Consider the following 21263-nt stretch of genomic DNA (forward strand, 5'->3'; position numbering starts at 1 on the left):
TCTAAACTTTTGAGCATTTAAGGGCTTGAGACTGTCCATATAGCAGAGCTAAAAGCAACGTGTCATTTGCCCTTTCATGAAATTAAATGATAACATATTGATTAGATATGCTTTCAAAAGATACGCTTTGACAACAGCTCTGTCCAAAGATGATCTGAGCTTCAGGATGGGCATGCTTCATTAAAATACCTTCTTAGCTGAGAATTAACTTCCTCTGGGCTGTTTTTTCTTAATTACGTAACTGTCACTATCTCTCTGCTGAAGGGAAGGAGGTCTTGAGATTCCACCGCGCCCTGCTTTCCCAGAGCCCCTGGGAAGACGGCATTATTTTACATGTCGGACACCCATCCACCATAAACCGCCATTTAAAATAAACAATAAAATATCCCAAAGTATAAAAAAAATACACACTGGCTGCACATGCTATACAGTAAGATGACTTACAACATAATTTACACATGATGAAGTCAGTCAGCCAAAGTGAAATCCCCTCCTTGTTCACAAGCACAGGCGCTTGTTAGATCTGACTACAAGCATGGCTGTGTGGCTTTTATCTGTAAGAAAAACAAACTGAGATGGGGAAAGCTCGTGTGGTTCCTGGGGAGACCATGCTTCTTAATACACTTCATGTGTCATAGCTTGGTTTTCCAAAGGCAAATGCTTTTCTCATTTCTTGGCAAGGGGACGTTGGGATTAGAACGGTTGTTGTGTAGAAAGGGCAACATCTGGTAATGAGGCAAGTCTGTGGAGGTTTCCCCTGGGTGCCCCTGAGTATTAACACACATTTAAAAAAAGCCATTAATGAACACAGTGCAGTCAGAAACATATCCCATCAACCAAGAGTATGTGAGCTTTTGGAAGGAAAAACTAGACCAGGAAAATGAAGATAGCAGAGGGACCACCATCTGACTGCCTGCTGTTAGTTATCAGGTTCTAGAAAAGAATTAGCAAAGAAAAACCACCTACAGAAGAGTAAAGGACTAGAAGGGACCCTGAAAGGTCAAGTGAGTAAGTAGGCAAGAAATATTTCAATGCTTGCTCCAAAAGAACAATAAATTTTCCTAACATTAACTTGGGGTTTCTTTTGCATAGCTCCCTAGACATGCACCGGTTTATTAGAATTTGTTTTTTTTTTTGATGAGAGAAAGAACTGCATTTTTTAGAGTATTTTAGAGTTCTTGGTGCCAGGCTATATAGGTAGTAAAGCAATAACTTTGGGGCCAAGCAAATCTTGTTTACGATTCTGGCACTGTCATTTAAAGAGCTTGGGATATGGCCCCGGGCTCATTTTTAAAACTCACTGAGCTTCAGATTCCTCACGGATAAAAGTCGAATAATAGTATTTGCTTTGTAGGATTATCACAAGGATTACAGAAAATTAAGGTGTCTAGCCCAGGGCCTGGTGTGGGCACAGAACAGCCTTGCGGAAGCAGCTTTAGGACAACAGCAACAAGACAGTGAAAGCAACTCCTCCCAGGCGCTTTGTCTTATGACTCATGTGTTTCTTCTACTTCTTATTCAGTGGAGGCTGTCATCTCTTCTTCCAAAAGTAAAAGAGAGGGAGAAGGGAGGGAGAAAAGGGGGGAGGGAATATGTTCATCCTCTTTTTTCCTTTCTCAGGTTACTCCCACCTCATGAGGAGAACAACAAAGATGCAAGCTCATATCCCAGGGATTCAGGAGCCTTCTCGAACTCCGAGCCACACCGCACAAACACGGCCAGGGGATGGAAAGACAGGAAGTGGTCTTACAGAGTGGAGTAACTGCAGACCTGAGTGCCTCCAGTGGAGGGTGTCGGGGGAGAGCAAGGCAACCCGTGCTGTGAGGCTTAGAAATTGGAGAAACCAGGTATTAAGGAAAGTGAAAAGCAGAAGACAGCAAGACGATCTGAAAATCTGGTATGAAGCTGGACTTCCAGGCCACTCCCTAACCCCCAAACAATTAGCCTGATACCCTCTGCCTACCTCTGTAAGAGGCAGAAACTGTACCCAAGAAGTTCAAGACTGGTACACCACCGAGAGCACCGAGTGGAATCCACCCACAAGTAGATAATCCTGCCCAGGCACATGGAGTTTCCAAATGTTTTTAGAGAACCCTTTCAATTTAATATTTCATTCCGGAACACTGAAGCCCTCCTGGCAATGGCTTCTAAAGGCCAGCTGACGGCGGCTCCCTCACATCTTCAGCTAGTCACTCCTAAATGAGGACATACGGGACTGAGAAACTGTAGAGCTCAATCTGTGTAATGTTTTCAACCATTCCAACCACACTAGGGCATGCGTGGATGTAACTTGGTGGGGGAAGTCCGGGGGCAAAATACCTCTGAAATCAAAATCAGTCAAAGGGAGAAATAAAGTTTAAGAAACCTGTTTATTTCTTACAAGCAGTCGTCCTGTCTCTCTCGATCCGGCTGCAGCAGAAGAGCGCTCCACTCAACCTCGCCGGTTCAGATAAACCCTTGCAATTACCTACTGATATGTAGGCGGACTAAAGCCAGGCGAGAGATTCTGGAAATATTGCAATTTTACCCACAATGCCTGAGAAGGCAGCCCATGAGAAACTCTTGCCAGGAAGAACACAGAACATAAATCCTCAGAGGCAATATTAAAGGCCTGAGAATCTAAAGTGGTCCTGAATTTCTTTGTAAAGCTCTTTAGAGCGAGGAAGCTTCCCTCTCTTCCTTTTAACCTTCCTCACTTGCCACAACTTTCGAGCTTTGCATGACTTCGCGTGAGCTACCAGAATTCCTTTTATACCAGATACCCTGAGAACAGAACCCAATTAAACGACTCATCTAGGCATGCTTGGTTCCAGCTTTTGAACCATAAAGTGCTCCTCCCAGGCAAATGGAATAATATTATGTTTGTTACAGCAATCAGTAACCTAAAACCAACCCCAAACAAACCTCTTTATTCATTTACATACAAGCTTGTTATTGCCAAAACTCAATGACAATATTAAAAGAATCATAAGGAGCATGTTAGACATGACCTGCTCTTATATGTACAATTAGTGATGGTCAAAATTACATGAAGAAAATGGTGGTTTCTCAAACAATTAAACCCAGAGTCACCACATGATACAGCAATTCCACTTCTGCATATATACCCAGAAGAATGGAAAGCAGACTCAGGTATTTGTCCATAGCAGCATCATTCATAATAGCCAAAGGTATAAAGAACCCAAATGTCCATGGACAGATAAATCAACAAAATGTGGCACCTTTAATTATATACATGCACACACAGTGGAATATTATTCAGCCTTAAAAAAGAATCAAATTCTGACACAGGCTACAATATGAACCCTGAAAACATTATGCTATGTGAAGTCACACAAAGGGACACATATTGTGTGATTCCACTTATAGGAGGTGCTAAGGCAAATTCACAGAAGGTAGAGTGGTGGTCGCCAGGGGCTGGGAGTGGGGGCAGTGGGGGTGGCTGCTGTTTAATGGGTACAGGGCATCAGTTGGGGAAGACGAAAAAGTTCTGGAGAGGGATGGGGATGGCTGCACAACAGTGGAAATAAACAACGTCACTGAACTACAGACCTAAAGATGGTTAACGTGGTAACTATTACCCCATATACACAAAAAGATTAAACGAGGAAGGCACACTGTTGAAGTCATTCCTCTAACCATTAACACCCTGGTCATGGTATCATGTGTGAATTACAGGAAGAGATTAAAAAGCGTGTGTGGGAGGGGTATTCCTAGATGGGGCTAAGGTAACAACCAGAGGGTATTTATCCCTACAAGGCTGCACGCGATGATACTATATTCATTCAACATTCATCAGGCACCTACAGGAAACAAAGAAGAGCTGCTGTTGAGGCCCCCGGGTCTTGGGGATGTACTCCTGGGTTTGAATCCAGGCTCTGATGCTTTCCAGCTGTGGGACCTGAAATGACTTAAAGTCTAACTCAATTTCCTCATCTGTAGAGAGGGACAGTCATAGTACCCACCTCACCAACTCTGTGTGAGGGTTCGGTGAGATGCATACAGAGCTTGGCACAGTTACAATTAGCAGAGTCAGTACATGAAGTCCAACAGGAAATGTAGAAAGAAAGTGGTCTTCCTGCTGTGTCCCTGCTCTGATGCCCACCTCCAGGGCCCCTGGAGTGGTGCAGGGGAGTATCAGGAAGCCAGCGGCCCCACCACAGCCTGACCCTGCCAGGCTGGCTTTAGAAGCAGCCAGTAGCTGACTGACAGCAATACAAGGGCCGGCGCTGACCCTTTCGTTTCCATGATCACTTCTGCTCAATGATGATTTTTATCGGGAAGCAAAATTGAAATTCTCTTGGTCTACTAACGCATTCCTATGATCAGTGCAGTACCATTTCTCAACGGTGAAATGCACAGGACTGGATGACCAAGAAGCACCTGGGGGCTGTGGGCAGGAGTCCAAGCTGCAGGCTGAGGTCACCGTGCAGTTACCTTCGAATATGCCTCTGCAGGCATCTCCCTCGTTCCCTGGCACAATAACGCTCCTCAGGCTCTCAGGGTCAAGGACCACTGCGCAGGGCTGGCCGGAGTCCAAAGGGGTTCAGGAGACAAGTCCCTGGGATCGATTCACTTCCTCTTAGCAACTGTGCCAACACTGGATGCTCCAGCTTTCTCCTCACAGTTTCCCCCCATCCTTGCCTCCCCAAATGAGTTTTCCACCTTGTCAACCCTCATTATCTGGTTTGCTGGCTGCCTTTTCCTTACTTCAGATAAGAAGTTGATCATTTCTGAAGCATAAGACAAAACTGTAACAGACTGAAAAAGGTAGTTCGGTATTTTCTTTGTGAAAAAATTAAATAAATGTACATACTTGTTTATCTGTAGTGAGATATTTCTACATTAAAAGATAAAGATTCAGTTGGGTGTTCATGGTTCTCTTTATGGGGGTGAAAGATGTTCCCCATGTTCTTTTTTGTGTGTTTTCTGATTTTTCTGTAATGAGCAGGTATTGATTTTGTAATAAGAGAAAAGAAAGGAAATAATAAAGGGATACTGAGGGATTTCGGGATGTTCTGGTCCATGTCTAATGCCAGGCTTGGCAATAGTTCCAGAAACTTCTGGAGCCACGTGCATGAGCATATTTGGTCACAACTGCACACAGGCTCCCAGCACGATTCCCTTAGCCCAGGACCTGAGGATTTACAGTGTGGACAGACTTGACCAATGAGATTTCACTGAACTGCTTTTGACCACGTCACTTGGAACCAATGTATGGCATTTATTAAGAAACTGCCTGAGGGGTTTTAGCGTACCATTTAGTAAGAGGTTTACTCCCCTTTTCACCTCAAATAACTGGCTTAACAGAGATTTGCCATAGAGAAGATTTTAACAGAAAAATTGTCCTCACACCTTTAAACCAACGAATCTCGGCTCATGCTCATTCTCATGGTGGCTGATTTTCAGAGGCACTAAGAGCTGGGAACCATGTGTTACCCCCTGGGTCACCATCCATGCACAGTACATGGGAAGCAGAGACTATTCTTTGCAACCATAAAGTTCACCATGTGTAGTGACATTGTGGGACCTGGAGCCCTAGTTACTGAAGTTTTTTTTGTTAAAGATATTTACCATCTTTATTTCAAAATTAATGTATCAGCTCCCAGATTTTTACAGTATGCCTTAAAATGATACCATTTTTAAGATGACATTTAATGACTTTCAGTATAAGCACATACAAGTTTTGGGTTCTCAACCACGTCTTCTACTAAACCTACATAAGCGTCGTCTAAGCAAAACTTCAGTCCTTCACACAGGGGAGTCTTCCCAGGGGATAAGCCTTGAGGATTGTGGAGCCCTCTCTCTTCCAGGAGCCTTACACATATGCTCAGCTCAGGGCCCTGGCACAGAACCTGCTGGTGGCCTTGCTGGCGACCCACTTGGGGACTCTATGTGTGTACCCTAGTCCCTCTTAAGGCGGAAACATTTCTGGAATTGTTTCCTCGGCCTTTTGGGGGACTCTTGAGACCAGGAGTTGGCTCAGACATAAATGTGTTTGTTTCAACATATGTCACTGAAGTATTTGTTATTCTATCATTACCCCTCTAAGCATCCTAGGAATGCCTGAATTAGCGTTAATTAGCACTAGGTTATTTGTAATGCATTACAATGGCATTCAACAAGAAAACCTTATCTTCAAGCATTCAACTATTCGTGATAAATCAAGCAATACAAGAAGTCATTCCCCAGTGGTTACCACAGCATTTTGGAAGCTTCCCGTCTGGTCTGTTCTTCCCACTCGGGGCTTTCTCTGCAGTTCAGCCATTGTCTCCTCACTCCCCCTTCTTCTTCAAAGGCCAGATGCAGCCTCAGGATTTCAACTCTGACCTGTCTGCGCATGACCCCTAAACTACAACCTTCCAGGCATCTTAATTGCCTTCGGTTTGCTTGCCCGTATCTTCTAAGTTTTCTATAATCACTGAGTGTTACTTTTGTAATGAGAAAAATATTTTCAAACTAAAGGAAAGAATTAATTCCTCACTGCCAAGGTGGAATAGAGAGTCCTCAATGAAGCCAGAGCTTGAAGGCAAATAGTCCACAAGACTGTTTTTAAAAATTGCTTTCATTTTCACAAGGTCATTACTGTGCCCGAGATAGCTAGCTGGTCCCCCTTATCTACTTTCTCTGTCTTCCTATTGTAACCCCAAATTATAGCTGGGTACACAACCACCCAGACAAAGGAAACATTCCGTAGCCTCTGCCCACCAGGTACTGCCTCAGGAATAAGCCCAGTCAACAGGATGTAAGCAGCAGTGTTGTGTACAACTTTCAGGTGCCACCCTTACATGAAAGGAGGAAAGGAGTGCACGCCCTCCCCTTCTCCACCCTCGCACTGGTGGGGATGTGAACATGGTGGTGGTGAGCCATCTGGGACACTGAGATCCACACCTGAGCGATGGATGGATCAACATATGAGGGCCTGGGTCCATGAGGTTGTCCAGCTACCACATAAGCTAAGTATGTCTGACAGTTTTGCTTAAGAGAAACAAACTTCCATCTTGGTTAAGCTATTATTTTTGGTTTTCATTATAGAAGCCTAATAATACATCCCCAATGCTAAAATAACTGAAGGAAATGCATGCACGGGAGAAAGGCTACTGAAATGCAAGGTTAGTAAGCCAACAGGGACCTGGAGAAGAACCAGCCTTTCATTCTGCTCCAGTAACAGCCATACACAGAGCCCTTGAGCCTTACGATACGTCGACCCTTGAAATATAAATGTCAGGAATCTTCTTTGTAAATAATCCAAAGCTGAGGAAGTCTCTGCTTTGACAGAGTTATAAGCCTTTCCACACAGTGTGCAAATTTTCACTGGAACTCAGCCCCCCTTTGTGCACTTCAGCATGTAAATGAAGCACTTCCAGAAAGATCTCAGTACAGGAACATGTAAATACAATTTGCTGATTCAGATTGTTGTGCATGGGTCAGTCCCTTGGAATTAAATGAGAAAGTCTTAAGAGAGTTTCAATTCTAATGACTTTGAAAGGCCAAGGAGACCCAATCTGAGATCTTTCTTCTTAGCTTAATTAGACAGGATGTGACTATCCCATTCTTCACTGCATGAAACCCTTGTGGAAAATAAAATACAAATGATATTAATTCAGGTCTAAGTCACCGAAGAGAGAGACTCATGTAGCACAAAAGTGGGATTCCTCTAAATCATTTACAGATGGGGACAGGAATCTTCTATTTGTTTTAGACACTGAACTATTTAAATAATAATCCAAGAGCACAGCGAAAATTTCAGTTCAGATCAGTTAGGAACTGGAAGCATTAAGCTTGACTTTATTCAACCAACACTTAAATGAGACCTTACTGTCAGCCATGCCAAGGATTTTTCATAGGTTATTTGAGTCACATTTCACCATGCTGTTCTGCAGATGGGACAGCTGCAGCACAGAACACTTAACTTATTCAGAGTAGCAGCTGAGGTGGACATGAACCCAGGCCTTAGGACTCTGGAGGCCATCTCTTCCCTGAACTGGGTGTTATGGGAGATAAAGAGATGATTCATATTTGCATTTGGTTCTTAAGGAATCAGGTGGGAGAACTATATATACACAGTCACAGATAAAACAAGATAGAGCATGGAACGCCACATAACAGAAGTGCAATATGTTTCCTTAGTATGGAGAGAAGAGTATTTAACTCAGTTCTGGGGCTGCAGAAACGTATGGCCTGCTGGAGTTTCTCCTGCTGCAGAAAGATACATCAGGCCCCCTATGAAAGGGAACTCACTCTCATTCTAGCAGCCCTGCCTCTCCAGCTTGGTCCCAAATCTAGGTTCTGTCTTGCAATCTCAACTTCCCTCTGGAGAATAATTCTTCCCATTGTTTTGGAATGAAATATTAAACCGAAGGGGTTCTTTAAATACATTTGGAAACTATGCACCTGGGTAGGATTACCTACTCGTGAAAGAGTCTGCTCAGTTCTCTGGCTTGGTATCCCAATCTGGAACTTGTGCCTCCTAACCTTGAACCTTGTTTAATCTGTAGGTTAGAGAGCCTCTGTCTAGGCCCAGAGCAGAGGCTGAGAGAAAAGAAACAGAACAATCTGCAAGGCTACTGAACTATTTCAAGGGAGAGATTAAGAGGGTCTAGAATAGGGTAGTGGGAATTGAAAAATGAGGAGTTTTTCAAGAATTTTGGAGGCAGAATCTAGAGGATTTCCTGACACACTGTATATAGAGAATAAGGAAAACAAAAAAGTCCAAGACTAGAGATTTATTTGAGTGTAGCTGTCTGGAGAATGAAGTCACCATTAGTTACGCAGGTTAAATCAGAAAAAGAGCTAAAACCTAAAGATTTTTATAGCACAAACCTGGGGATGACTAGAAAGTATTCATTATATTTGGTTTGCTCATATAATGTAGGGTGTGGAGGCCTTGGGCGGCTCAAGGGTGAGACAAGGGTGGAGGTGTGTACCTCTCCGGAGGAACGGGTGAAGCCGAGCATTGGATAAAACACCCAGGGAGGGCGTGGGCCAGGGACAGATGTGGGGAGATGTCCTCCCCAAAGAACTGGGTGGAGTCAGGAAGCTGGAGAGAAGGACTAGTCAGAGGGGTGACAACACACGGTGACAGGAGCCTGAGCAGATCTTTGCCATGCTCGGGGTCTCTGCCCTACTCCAGAAAAGAACAAAAAGGCCTTGGACTAGGGTGATATTTAAGGTTCCCTTTAGTTCAAATAGTCCCTGGCTCTTAGGTAATGAAAATGTTCTATATCTTTATTTTGGTGGTAGTAACATGGGTGTATAATTTGTCAAAAACTCATAACCGTACACTTAAAATCTGTGCATTCTGTTGGATATAAATTATACTTCACTGAAGATTTTAAAAATTCCCTAGCTCCAAGCAATTATCCATTTCATGCAAAACTATTAGTGATAGTATGAAATATTCCATTTGAGTATTTTTTCATCAGAAAGAAAAAATAAAGGGCAAAAAAGGCACACTGATATCCCCAGGAGGAAGACAAAACAAAATGAAACATGAATCAGAAGGAAATGTTTCAAGTAATTAGTTCCTGATCATTCTGGACATCGCTGAGTGAGCAGATGTCTTGAAAATGTTTTACAAACATATGGGAAAGTATTGGAAACCACTGGTGGACTCTCAGATGTGACAGGTGCAGCAGGCTCTTTAGGACAGCCCCCGAGTCACAGGGAAGCAATGTGACAGCTCTGGCTCTCCTGGGACCTGCAGCTCAAGTGGCAATGACCTCTAGACAAATTTGCTCAAGTGGCGGTTTCCCAGGAGCTTATCATGTGGCAGTCAATACATGGCTAAACAAGGACTTCTAAGGAGCAGGAATTGATGTTCTTGGTGCAAGGTACACCCACTTTTAAAATAAGCTCCTCAATAGCTGAAGCATCATTTAATTAGATAGGAGAGGCTGCCACATCTCTATATTTAGTCTATTAAGGAATGTGTCATTTATATATTCTTTTCCCTTTTGTAAATTTTAAGAAAGTGTGCCTTAGAGTACTAAGTCTGATCTCTGACAAGGTATCATTTTGGGCTCAAAGATAAAGGTAGAGCTACAGAAATCAAAGGGATCATGGGAGAACATGCACATCTCTACCATCACACATGCCACAGTCTGTCCCTGCTAATTGACCACGAACTCCTGGGCAGGAATCTGGCCTTAGTTATCCTGAGCACCTAGCCCATGTCTGAAAGATTACTGATGCTCAACATATTTTGGTTAAACTGAATTTGGCTAGAACTCTTTCACTGGGGGGAATGTATCCAAGATGCTATTTAAAAGTATAAGGGTCGGGGCTTTTTCTTTTTTGTCTTACCTTTTCTAGCCTGTGGTGGGCTCTCACTCTTCCCTCCGTCTTCCTTTTCTGTATTGCCAGGTGCAGAAGAACTTAGGGAAATGCAGGGGTAATGGACAGAGAGTAAGGAGTATGTAACACCAGTAATATTTCTTGCATGAAATACTGACAAATGGATTGCATTTACCATCTTCTGCCTTCAAGGGCCAAAAATAGTCATCTTTATTGGGAGTAAATAATATGCGCTCTGTTGTCTATGAGGAAGAACTGGGAGGCTCAGGCAGTCTAGGCAAGTTTTCCAACACTGCTCAGTGGTAGAGCTGGAACCAGAACTCAGGGGCTGCTTGGCACCTTGGCCACACTGTGCAGGCTAAGTTGTCCCAGGATATTAATTTTGGATCCTTTTTGAGTGGCCACATAGGGTTCTGCACTTAGGAGGCCTGAATCAAAACCTTTAACAAACACAAAAATGTGGAGATGTTGCATGGCATCACAGAATGCGCAGCTGTTTAAAATTAGACAGACTTGAGTTTGAAACCTGATTCCACCACTTACTTGTTTCACGAATTGATGTAAGTTATACATATACTTACATTTCAGTTTCTTCTGAAAAATGCAACATCAATATTCACTTTGAGGTTTATTTTGAACATTAAATGAGGTGCATAAAGCACTTGGTATAGTAACTGTTACATGGGAAATATCCAAGAAAGGGACATTAATAATGAGGGCAGTAGTAACAGTAACAGTGGCCATTACTCTCTTCTTCTGTCTTCCTTTAATGTAGGGGTCACAGTATATATCAAATGAATGCTTATAATAGTTATGATGAGGCATTGTGAAACGCTGGCTTGTCTGAAGATTAAATAGCACATAGAGTTACACTGAATCCACAAATAATGACTGAACGTGACCCTGGGCAGGTCACTGATAGATGCCTTGGGAAATATAAAGAATCCTAAGATAAAAAGAGTTTACATAATCACTGAGGACACAGAACATAAGAAACATTCAACCACTCCATGACCTTTGAAAATAATAAAACTCAAGATGTCAAAAGACATTCAGTCCATCAAAAATCACCAAAGAGTAGAGCAGGCCCAGCCTGGAGTGGTCTGGGAATTCTTTGTGGAGTGGGATTTGGATTTTACAGGATGGAGAAGCTGTATCCAGACAGAAGACAATCATTCAGGGTAGAGACAGGGCATACGCAGCAGCATGGTTAGCTTAGCCTTAGGGACACAGCAGGGTTTGATTTTTGTTATGTGACCACAGAGAGTAGAACCTTGTCAACTGGAACCTCCAATTACCTAGGTATCCCTGGGGACCAGAGATGTCAGTCACTGTGCCTGGCTGGCCCCTTCCAGGGAAAAGGGCTTAGTCCATAGTTGCTTCTGACTGGGTAGCCTAGATGTCCTACTTTGTATCAACGCTCCTGCCCCTCTGGGTTGAGAAGACTGGGAGAGGACATCTGAACCAAGGATGGCCAATCCAGCCCCCTCTCCCAGGACAACACAGTGGGCCGGACCAATCACACATTACTGTCCAGGGTTCTACACTAACAGATGCCCACTGTTGGCTGGTAAGCCATGGCAGTACAGCTGAGAAAGGTCTGGAAAGACAATGAGCTGAAGCCCAGAGTGGGGGGAGGAAATGCATTGGCCAGATTCTAGAGAGAAGCAAGACTTCATGTCGGAGACAAGGGAGAAGCCGTTTTCTGCCCACCTCTCCACTTCAACGCCACACATCCTAACCATAATTCCCTTTACTCTTGAGATTTAAGTGGATTTCTGTTCTTTGCAACCAAGGTCTTGTTCTTTTCCAGTTATCCTGGCAACATATGACTGATCCAATTTTTGGAAGTAATAGTATAAAATGATTTTTGATTTCAGGGTTAATCCCAGGTCAGGTTTTCATGACTGCTGTGAGTTTTACCAAAAGCACAAATTTCAGTTTCCCAGACAGAAGTCACTCGTAGGTGGTTCAAACGTAAATATTTTTAATTAACATGTTTACCACACTGAAAACTGGATTCTGTCAAAAGCACTTGATGTTCAAGTGCTTTGGGCATTAGTGAATTATTTCTTGGTAACCTTGAGAAAGAGCTGGAGCTTGAGTTTAAACAAGAAACCAGCTGCACCAGGCAGAGAAAGCAAGTTGAGGAAAAAAACCATGTTTCATAAATGTGAGCTTGCTTTAAACAACACGGAAGTTCCAGTGTCTCTGGCAGTGGGGGGCATATAATTCACCGGCAATGCCCTGGTGCTCCCCCACCACCTGTTTTGCTTTTCCCTGGGGTCTGGCTCCTCACTGCCAAAAGCTATCCTTCTGTAGATCCCATTAGAGAGAAGTGATAAAATTGATAAATTAGAAGCATTGCTGCTTCGTGCAGCTGACCACGCCTCGCTGTTATATTATTAACAGACTCCCCTCCTCCACATCTTTGAAATGCTTTCTAATCTGGTCTCCTGATGTAACTGAAGGCCAAGTGGCTCTCAGAAGTTGGAGAAAGCCCTTTTTCTTCCCTCTCCCAAGTACGGCATCTAAGATAAAGAGCAAAATAGCGCCAGGTGATTTAGGGATATACCTCACCGTGATAGCTTGCCGCCGAGGCTAGTGTTGTTTATGCAAACATCCCAAACACTGCTAGAAAAGTCTAGTGACAGAAGTTTCCTCTCATTTAATTTCAGGGGATAGTCAAACAAGAGTCCATGGGGACTGGGCACCCTTAGACAACACCTCTATTTTAGGGCATCAACTGTAAAAAGGAAGATGTTCAACTCAGAGGAGTAACTTCCACATAATTTCAGGGTCTACCATAAAGTGAAGAATCGCAGGTATTTTGATGGGAGCAACACCTGTGCGGTGAGGGAAGCAGCAGGGTGCTTTCCGAAGCCCAAGAAATGACACTAGATAGGCCTGGTCTCCTTGTGCAGAAGAGTGGCCCACCTGAACACGGGAGACTGGTGATGTCTCTTGGGACTGGAGTTTTTTGTGTGTGGCAGCAACGTGGGCGATGGTGGTAGAAGCGTAGGTGTAGACAAGAGCCACTGTTGCTCTCGGCACTTCCCTGTGGGGTCAGTATCTTCCCAGGGATTGGCACCCCAGGAGCTTTGGACATCTGTGAAGAAAGCTATGGGGGTGGCCCTTCCTGTAGGCATTTCCATAACCCTTTTCCACAGAATTAGAGTCCAAGTCTAGATAGTCCAGTTTTACAAGGTAGGGCTCAGCCCTTTTGCAGGGGGCTGCCCTGAGTTGAGAGAACTCCCAGGGGAGTGGAGCAATGCTCTCCCGAGGACCACCCAGACCACCCTCAGGCCCAGGGATGCACCATCAGTGCTGGCCTGAGCACGGCCCTACTCCACTGTGCTGATGTCCATGCTGCCTGGCGGGACCCACAGTGCCATGTTCTCCCACACATCCAGGGGGGCCACCTAAGTGCTACTTTCTCACCTTATGACTCGTTCTGAGATGACCACTGCAACACCCTTCCCCGCCCTCCCATCAGGAGATTCAGCTCTGACAGCAGTGGGGACCTTCAGAAGGTCAGGTGGGTCCTGGGTATGTGATTTCCCTTTCGCTTGTTGGCTTCTTTCTGCTCAGACCATGACGCTTGTTCAGCCATGGTCTCCTGAGTATCCTAGGAGGGGCCTCCCGGCAGGTGCAGGCCCAGACACAACAGCGGGCTTCATCTAGCCAACTGCTAACAACCGCTTTCCGAGTCCCCACCCCACCTTTCTAACAAGGCAGCTCTACCTGGACCCATGGTTGGATAAAACTGAAAGCAGGTGGCCTTCCCTTGGCAGGGCAGGGGTGGTGAACAGCAAGAGCATGCCCCCATTTACTGCTCTCTCCCTGTGCGTGCCTCGTGCCATCCTGCTCTCTGGCAGAAGCCAGCAAGCCAAGGGGGAATCACATACTCTGGTCCTTAGCCTGCCCTTCCTGCAAAGACTGTTACTGCCGTAGTCAGGGGCTTCTCTCCTGTGACTGGAAACACAGATGGCAGGGAAGGCGGCTACTCTGGTCTCCCAGAGTGAGTCACAGGTGAGAAACAGCCACCACCTATGGAGTTTCATCATCATTCTCACAAGGAGCTACAAGACAGTCTGTCCCCATTTTACAGGTGAATACACTGAGTGCTAGACAGCTTAAAAATCTTGCTCAAGGTCACACTGTGAGAGTGTGAAGCACAGTATCTGGCTCAGAACAGTCATTCATTAAAAAGATCCGAGTGAAAAGAAATGCATGTGGAGATACACCATCCTTAGCAGAGCCTACCTCTGAGCCAGGAAGTGCCAGGGCCACACTCAGCAGGGGACCGTGCACCCCACTCTTCTCTCCTCCCAGCAGACAGCACCTCAACTCCCACCACCTGGTTCCAGAGGGAGCGCTTTGAGTCCATGGTTACTGAATTGGGACAGAAAGGTAGGCAAAGCCAGGGATCTTCCTCAAGTCATAGGCCAGGATTGTGGGCAGTTAGCAAAACTGAGTGAGGGTATGAAAAAATACGCTCAGGCCCAACTTCTCAATTACTAAATCAGAATCTTGGGCTGGAATGAAGGAATCGGCATTTAAAAAAAAAAACCAGCCAGGACTGAGAATCAGGGCTATATAACGCCTTGAAATTTGACTGTCCTTTTTCCCATCCAGCTGGGAACATCTGAGGGTGAGACCCCGACCCTGTGTCATGCTGTCCTTCAGGCTGAGCCCAGGCATTGCACATAGTCAGCACTTTTCAAATGTTTGCTGATTGACTGCGTCTTTGCCTGAAGATCTAAACAATCCCCCTGTGGGACATGGTGTGTTTTGCATTTTTTTTTTTGTAAGGTAAGAGTCATGTGTGTGTCATCCTCTGATTTGGGCAACCCGAGACTAGGAATTCCAAAGAAAATAAATTCTCCCATGTTAATATCCCAAGGGAGGAACAGGCTGTGTTGTTGGTTATCTGCTGCTTTCAATTAAGGAGACTTCAGCCAGATTCCTTTGTGTGCCTCTGAGGACTCAGCCTTGTAAATGGCATGCTTTCAATTATTTATCTAAACAAAGGTGAGCCAGAGGGCAGTACTCACCACTCAGTCTGGTGAACTTGAGCCCAGCTCCCGCCTTTGGAATTCACAAGCTTATGGACTTGGCTTTGTGTATTCACTTTACTTAAAAAAAAAAAAAAAAAAAAAAAGGGCACACTAGATAGGAGGCTATAAATTCCATTTCAGAAATTAAAGACGTGCCAGGGGAGAGCTGCAAGGACTCCGGGTTTTGTGGCTGGCGGCAATTCTGTTGCTAGGTTGCTCAAACAGTCATAACTCACTGGCAAGGAGGAAGGTGGCGGAATCCTTTCAGTTTTGCACAGTCTCTCCCATCAAAGGACACATGAAATCCTATGTCACTGATGAATAGCAAATCCCCTTAAAAACCAACAGAGACCAACCAACAGCAGTCCGCAAATGTGAGCAGAGGCAAGGCCATCTCCTTGCACGTGAAGACAGGCTCTCGGCTCTCTGTCAGCAAGGCAAGTGTTCTGAAATGTTATTTGTCGGATGGCTTTGTCCCTATCCCCTGTAAGGACCGTTCTGTGATGTGCATATGACACAGCCTGCTGTGCCATGGTACAGATGGTGGTGGTGGAGGAAGCAATGACAACTACCACTGTGGACACCAAGCACCCTATTCACTTGCCCTAAAGTGTCAGTAGCACGAAGAGTCATTTGGGAACAACGAACCACCTGGAAGTCCGGCTTCCTGGGGTAGGAGCGACAGGGGTAGTAGCGACAATGGCTACGGTTTACTGAGTGCCTATTATGTGCCCGATCATCTTCCAAGAGCTCTGTATCACAGTCCCGTGGAGAGGCATTAGCCTCACTGTGAAGAGGTCCAGAGAGCTTAATAACCAACTTGCCCAGGTCATATGACCAGAATGTGACAGGGCTGGAATCTGCCCAGATTTGCCTGGCTTCCTAATTACACTGTTATACAATCTTCCTAGTCCCAGGAGTAACACTTGGGAATGTTTCTGCAATTCCCCCTTCTTCCCCAGCCCTGTTGCCAACAACCTTAGTGCAGATCTTAAAATCTCTCCCCTTACATTTTTTTATTAACAATTTTTTAAATTAAGGTATTATTGACATACACTTATGGAGGTTTCACATGAAAAACAATGTGGTTATTACAATCATCCATGTTATCTGTCCCCCCATACACCACTGAAGTCACTGTCCATCAGTATAGTAAGATGCCACAGGGTCACTACTTGTCTTCTATGTGCTACACTGTCTTCCCCATGACCACCCCCCCACCATGTATACTAATTATAATACCCCTTAATCCCCTTCTCTCTCCCTCCCCCACCTCCCCTTTGGTAACCGCTAGTCTCTTCTTAGAGTCTCTGAGTCTGCTGCTGTTTTGTTCCTTCAGTTCTGCTTCATTGTTATACTCCACAAATGAGGGAAATCATTTAGTACTTGTCTTTCTCTGCCTGGCTTATTTCACTGAGCTTAATACCCTCCAGCTCCATCCATGTTGTTGCAAATAGTAGGATTTGTTTCTTTCTTGTGGGTGAATAGTATTCCATTGTGTATATGTATCACCTCTTCTTTATCCATTTATCCATCACCTTTACCTTTTTTATATCCTTTAATCTTTCTGCCTCCAGTCTTCCCTCCTTCTATCAAGTGCAAATGCTTAAAAATCACCCTGCGTGATACCGTACCTTGGCCCCCACAGCCTGCAAGTCCAGTCCAATCCTTTGCAAAGCCCAGTGACCCCACTCTACCTTGTCTGAGATTATTCATTGGTGACATAGAATGTTTTCCCACTGGGAACCTTGATCTGATCCCCACAGATGTCTAACTCAGAAGATCCCTTCTGCGAAAAGTCCTGTCTCCTTCCTTCAGCTCTCATGTGTTGATGTATTTGTGTTTCCACCCAGACTGTGGGCTCCCTGGAGGTAAGAGGTTTGTCTCGTTCATCATTGTAATTCCCCAAGTTCTGGGAGAAGGTAAGTGCTAATGTTACATAACTGACTCACTCACTCATTGAATGACCAGAATCTCAAAGTTGGAAGAAAAAAAAATTAGTGACAATCAATGAATTTTTCACAACTAATTATATGTGCATAGGGTTTTAGTATAATTGATGTTAACATTCCTCTGCTATTGTTTTGTAATTTTTACTTATTTCTGAAATATCCACAAGAAATTAATTTAAAAATCTAAATTCTGGCTAAACACATGTTTCTTTGACATTTTCCTTTGTAAAGGTTCTCAGTAGTACCTGACCCTAGAATGTCCACCTTTTTCTTAGCCAAAGTGCAACTTTCTCGATTGGGATTCTGTTTGACCACTTGGGTAACAAAGAATTATTGTCTGGAGTCAATCAACCAGCAATATGAAATCGGGTGTGCTTTAGATGTACTACTAGACAGCTGTACTTTATGTCCTGTGCTTTAAGGCCAGGCAGACTCTGCGGTGAATCATCTCAGATGGAAACTATTGATCTATAAAGTCCTCCTGCCCTCTCTGTGTGAAATGGAGCTTAGCCAACCTTTGCCCAAACTTCAAGGTTGCTTCCATCTCCAGCTCCTCTTTGATGCTGTCCCTGGCTTTCTGCGCCAAGCAGGAAGTGACTTCCTCTCCCCCTGAACTTCCACAGCACTTGCTGTCTGTACCCCTCAGACCCTGTGTCAAGGTCACAGGTAGCAAACTGCAGCGGAAAGGATGCGGTTGTGGGCCTGTCATCCCTGCTGAGACATGGATGCATCAGAGAGCAAGGGGTGGTGGGCTTTCTACTTTGCTGGGCTTTTGCTTACCCGTTGCATAACGAGGGAGGTGGACTAGTTCGATTACATGGCCTCTGAGCATCCTCCCACCTCTAAAATCCTATGAAAAAGCCAGTTTTCTTGAGGCTATTTGAAAGCTCTCTCATGGGGTGGAAGGAGAAGGACAACAGTATAGAACTTTGGGCCATATTTAAACCATGAAGAGTTGAAAACAATGATTGGGGTGCTAAGCTTCCCTTCATTTTGTGAAGAGCCCCACAGTGGCATCCTCAAACTAAACATGCAACCAAAAGAGGGCCCAGCAGGGCAAGAGGTACATCACTGGGCCTCATGCCCTAGGTTTACTGACTATGCTATGAAGTGTTCAGCAGTGGTAAAGCTGGGTCACTGCGATTGTACACAAGCTCCGAATCACACGTACAGGGAAGGAAAAACTGCTTAGACATTCTTCTCAGTCATGACCAACCGGCGTGACTTCAAGACAGGATGCTTTAGATGAGCCAAATGTACATCCCCCAAAATGTGAAAAATAGATGCTCAAATTCGACTCCTCTGAGGATGGGCTTTAAACTGTGAGTGATCTGGCAAGAGAAAGGAAGACTTGGAGAACCAGCATTTTTCTTAATAAGTTACATAATTTCATATCTTTTAAAATAATTTAAAAAGACATGTTAAAATGAGAAAATAACAGAGCTGTTCAGGGAAAAGATAAATACAGCAGAAATTTAGGCTAAGGAGAGCTTCCACAATTGAGCACTATGTTTAGAGCTAATTTTCCTGGCAGTCTAGCCCACATAGGGAGTTATGAGTGAGTTGTATTATGTACAGATTTGTATAGGAGGTAAAAAATCTACTGAAGAGATGGTCATCACTCAGAGTCCCAACTGAAAACACAAGGCACGTTAAATGATCCAAGTAGTGGTCGTTTACAAAGGAACCAAAGTACAAATATGTGGGCAGGGTGTGGGGAACCCACAAGGGCACGTGCAGGAAGTCTGGGCTGTTGCACCTGTAGTGGACTGAATACTACCCCCCACCCCCCACCCCCACCACCATTCACTCCACCCAGGAACCTCAGAATGGGGTCTTATTTGGGAATAAGGTCTTTGCAGATGTAAACAAGGTATGGACGGAGATGAGATCACACCACATTAGGGTGGGCCCTCAATCCAAAAACTGTCTGTATTAGAGACAGAAAAGCAGATAAGGTCACACAGAGACACAGAGAAGGTGCCATCTGAAGATGGATGCAGAAACTGGAGTGATGTGTTTGCAAACCAGGGAATGCCAAGGGTTGTTGGCAATCACTGGAAACTGCAAGAGCAGCATGTGATGGTTTTTCTTTCAGGAACTCCAAAAGGAACCAACCCCCAAAACACCTTCATTTCAGCCATTTGGCCTCCTGAACTGTAACAGAAATTCCTGCTGTTTTAAGCTACCCGTTTCCAGTAGTTTGTAATGGCAGCCCCAGGAGACTCGCACATCACCCCGCCTCCTAGAGGGATGACAGGAGGGAGAGTGACAAGCCCAGTGGAGAAGAGGTGTTGAGTGGACCACTTCAAGTGGAGCAGTGACCCTCGGTGAAGGGACAGAGCCAGGCTGAGGCTGCCTTGTAAGACCAGAGCCAGAGGAATGTGTGGCCTGACCTCAGGCTCCTTCCTCCTGTCTCCACCTGGGGCTCCCCACTGGCAGTACCCAAGGGAAGCCTGAGGGTGTACAAGCCCTGCAGACATGTGTCCACCCAGGCCAGCCCCCGGGGCAGAGGGCTGGAGGGCTAAGAGTGGAAAGTGTACCTGGAAGGGCAGACGAAAGCTACCAGCACAAGATGAAACCTCATAATGATCACTTCTGGAATGATAAAGCTGGAAAGTATCAATGTAAATCTTTCCTTCCTGTAAAGGGACAGTTACCCTCCCCAGAAATAGGAGAGATTGGTTTCTCCCTCCTGTACTGGGTCCTTTTCTCCTCCAATCCCCGAGATTTCTCTAACTCAAGCTCTCCTGTTGGTCCCTTTGTTATTTTCTGGTCTCCACACTCAGCTTTCTCTGTGGCTTTTCCTGTAACAGGACTCCCACCCCTGCATGATTAGCCCGGTCTCTCACTCCAGCGAGAGACCCCTTGCCAATGACCCCGGGGAATCTTTACCAAGATATCTTCAAAGTCAAAACATTTGAAAATCAACCCAGTCATCTTCTTTCCAAAACCCACATCTCGTTTGAAATGTCTCACATCTCTAAACCACCTAGGCGTAAACTTTCCAATTCTTTCCCTTTCCCCAAACATCAAGGCCTGTCAGCTTTAATAAAGACATTGTGCTTCCACTGACCCTTTCCTCTCCATTTTTACAACTGCCACTATGTGTCTAACCCATATCCATCTACACCTTGATAGTGGCAAATAAGCGCTGAGCTGTTTTTCACAACCCCAGGTGCCCAGGTCTTCCAATTTTGCCATGGCTGAGGCAGTACTGCCTTCTTTGGGCCATGCCCACATTCAAATCCTTCAATGATCCCTTCTGCCTCACGTCAACACTTGTCAGATCCATAACTGTCCTCCCTGGCTTTTCAGGATCTTCATATTCTGACTCCATTCTGCTTTCCAATCAGCTGCCAAGTAGCAGGTTGCTGTGGCCACACTGCTTCCATGCTGTCCTCCCCCATGCCGTGCTCATGCCTGTCCCTCTGTTGGCCTATGAGAGCAACTACCCATACTCTGTGCACCAGGTCCACCGTGCATCCAACTGAACTGAAAGCATTGGTCAAAATCTTACAATACACAGAGTCAACATTTCCTTGCAATTTGTAAATTATGAACCAATATACTGGTTCATAACCTCTTTCCCCCCTGTATCCTTATTTTCCAGATTAACCTACAAGCAGTATGTTATGGTAGTTCATGTTTGTCTGGGTGAATATTGTAGCTCAGTGATTAAGAATTTGGACTTCGGAGTCAGGCCTGAGTTAGAGCCCCAGTCTATCCATATGCTGTCTGTGTGACCTTGGACAATTTATTTACCTCCTTTTTCTCTCAGTTTTCTCATGCATTAAATGACAATTTATATAAACCACTTAGAACAGTGCAGGCATAAAATTAAGCTCACAACAACATGCACAGTAAACAACAAAGTCACACAACTTACACTCAAACCCAGTTAAGAGTGGTTTTTAGCTACATGCAGCCCATATATGGACAGCTGGCTGCTGGG

General features: G+C 44.8%; 1 protein-coding gene across 3 annotated transcripts in view; it reads right to left on the bottom strand.

Annotated features, from left to right (window-relative positions):
• CCBE1 (collagen and calcium binding EGF domains 1) overlaps positions 1 to 21263 on the bottom strand; it is a 201062-nt gene that overhangs the window by 35602 nt on the left and 144197 nt on the right. The gene's annotated exons all lie outside the window — the stretch shown is intronic.

Source organism: Manis javanica, chromosome 9, assembly GCF_040802235.1.
Source record: "Manis javanica isolate MJ-LG chromosome 9, MJ_LKY, whole genome shotgun sequence".
Classification (NCBI taxonomy): Eukaryota; Metazoa; Chordata; class Mammalia; order Pholidota; family Manidae; genus Manis; species Manis javanica.